This window comes from Arachis duranensis, chromosome 7, assembly GCF_000817695.3.
Source record: "Arachis duranensis cultivar V14167 chromosome 7, aradu.V14167.gnm2.J7QH, whole genome shotgun sequence".
Lineage (NCBI taxonomy): Eukaryota > Viridiplantae > Streptophyta > Magnoliopsida > Fabales > Fabaceae > Arachis > Arachis duranensis.
Window position 1 is genome coordinate 36,173,589 of NC_029778.3, and position 2,742 is coordinate 36,176,330.

Here is a 2,742-nt window from a genome sequence, read left to right on the forward strand (position 1 = left end):
GTGAAATGTGCCTTATCTCGTTTATAATGTAAACAAAATTTCGTTTATACTGTAAATGAAATAAAACTTAGGCACCACTATATAAAGAATTCGTTCGCAACGCCTCTTTTGTCAATTTCCTTGTCATTTACCTTCATTTCTCCCTTTCTCAAACGTTCCTCTTGATATTTGTGAGATATTTAGACTTTATAGCGCGTGTGGGCACACGAGACGAAGACTTCAACCGCCTGAACACGACTCGACACATTACAGGAGTGATCGACTTGAGTGTAATGTAATTATAGTTACGGTGCCTTTATGGATTTAGTGTTGTTATACATGTAGATTAGGCTATCATGTTATTAGAATTTGTTAGGTTGTGTGAAATGTAGCTAGAAATTAGTACATGTTAATTAATTAATTTAATTAAGATTATTAATTAACTTAATTGTAATTATTAGTTTTAATTTATTTATTAAATATTTGTTCTATTTTTGCATGTATTTAGATCAAATTTTATATTGTCAATTTTAATTTTAAATATATTACATGTTGTTTGATAAATGATTTAAATATTAGATTTTTATAGTTAATTATTATGAAATATGAAATAATTGTTTATCATTAATTTTTATCTGTTTATGTCAAAATAAAATTATTTACAATTGAAATAAATTTGTTATTAAAATACATTTATCGTTTAGCTGAATGCGTACGCGTGGGTGACGCATACGCGTCGATGAGCCAAAATACCAGGGACGCTCAAGCGTATAGCACGCATACGCGTGGGTGCAACAATGCTCCGTTCTCCAAAACAACGCTACGTTCTCCTGAAGCGTCATTTTGAATCAAATTCACTCCAAGTCCACTTAAAACCAAGCCAGCCCACAATTGCCAACCAATCAAGGCCACAAGAATCATCTAGAATAGTTAATTTTCATTTCATTGTAATTTTTTTTTCAATTTCATTTCAATTTGTAATTTAGGATTGCCTATATGAAGGCCTTAGTTCATAGAATTAGTCATGCTGGATTGGGGAGAGTCCTCGGACCCTCTCTGTTCACCATCAGCCTCTTCTTCTTTTCTTTTTTTTTTCTTTCTTACCTGGTAAATATTTTCTAGTTATGAATTACTAACTTTTTCCATTGGGAAAGAGAGCTCTATTGTTATTTGATGGATTGATTGTTTTTATTCTTCTTCTTCTATTCATCTCTCTTGATTTACTAGAAAGAATTTCGTTCTTCTGGCTTAGCATTCAATTATCTTGGAAAAGAGATTGAATGCAATTAGGTTTTATGAGAACCTTGGAAGAGGAACATAAAACCATGCTTGAAATTCTTTCTCACACTTGAATAGATTTGGGTTTTGGAAAGGATACAGTAACATGAAATCTCTCTATTATTTGGGTCTAGGAAAGTGTGTGGTATAATCAGGGACCATTCTTCATCTCTCTTCATGAGCAATTGGACCAAAGAATTGGCTGATTATCAAAGATTTGAGAGATTGAGTCACCAAGGAATTGGGGCTTAATCCAACCCTCAACTTAATCCTCTTTCCCCTTGAGGTCATTCCTCTTAAGAAACTGGAAGAAGAGGAAGAAAGTTGAGAACAACATGTCAAGCTAATGACATTAAAAGAGCGCTTGTTGGGAGGTAACCTAATCGTAGGTAATATTTCTTTTCTTTTGCTTTGTTTATTTTCAATAATTTGGCATATGATTGCATTCTAAGTTTGGTGTTGCCATGCAACAAATTGATTTTCAATCTTCCCTGGGTACTTGCATCATTCTTAAATGAAAGTGTCACACTAAGTTTGGTGTGCCACTTATCTTTCATGCAATGCACCATGCATACCCTCTTAGTTTTGCAATCATATTGTCTTTGTTTCTCTCTTGTGCCTGTATTGTATCATTAATTTTGCTTGCTTAACCACATGTATTACTCACATCTTATTGTTCTGAGACATTTATGAACCATTATAGACCCCATCACCACTGTTTTAATTGTTTCTTGAGGATAAGTAAGCATTCTAAGCTTGGTGTGGGAAAGGGAAGAATAAGAGGAAAAGGACAACAACAATGAAGATGAACTACAAGGTGGTAACGCTCATTTCTGCAATAAACAGCTGTACTCTGCTATGGTCCGATATGGAATTAGCCATAAAGTAGCAACTCCGTATCACCCACAGACAAATGGGCAAGCTGAAGTCTCTAATAGAGAGCTAAAAAGAATCCTGGAACGGACTGTTATTGCCTGTAGAAAGGATTGGGCAAAGAGCTTGGATGATGCTCTGTGGGCATACAGAACAGCCTTCAAGACTCCTATAGGAACCTCTCCATACCAACTTGTGTATGGGAAGGCTTGTCATCTGCCCGTGGAACTGGAACATAAAGCCTACTGGGCAACTAGATTCCTAAACATGGATGCTAAGTTAGCTGGTGAAAAAAGATTGCTCCAGCTAAATGAGTTAGAGGAGTTCAGACTCAGTGCCTTTGAAAATACAAAAATTTATAAGGAAAAGGCAAAGAAGTGGCATGACAAGAAGTTGTCATCCAGAGTCTTTGAGCCAGGACAAAAAGTTCTACTCTTCAACTCTAGGCTCAGACTATTCCCAGGAAAACTTAAATCCCGGTGGAGAGGTCCGTATGTGATTACAGGGGTCTCACCATATGAATATGTTGAGCTTCAGGATATTGATTCTGACAAAAAGTTCATTGTTAATGGACAGAGGATCAAACATTACCTTGAAAGTAATTTTGAGCAG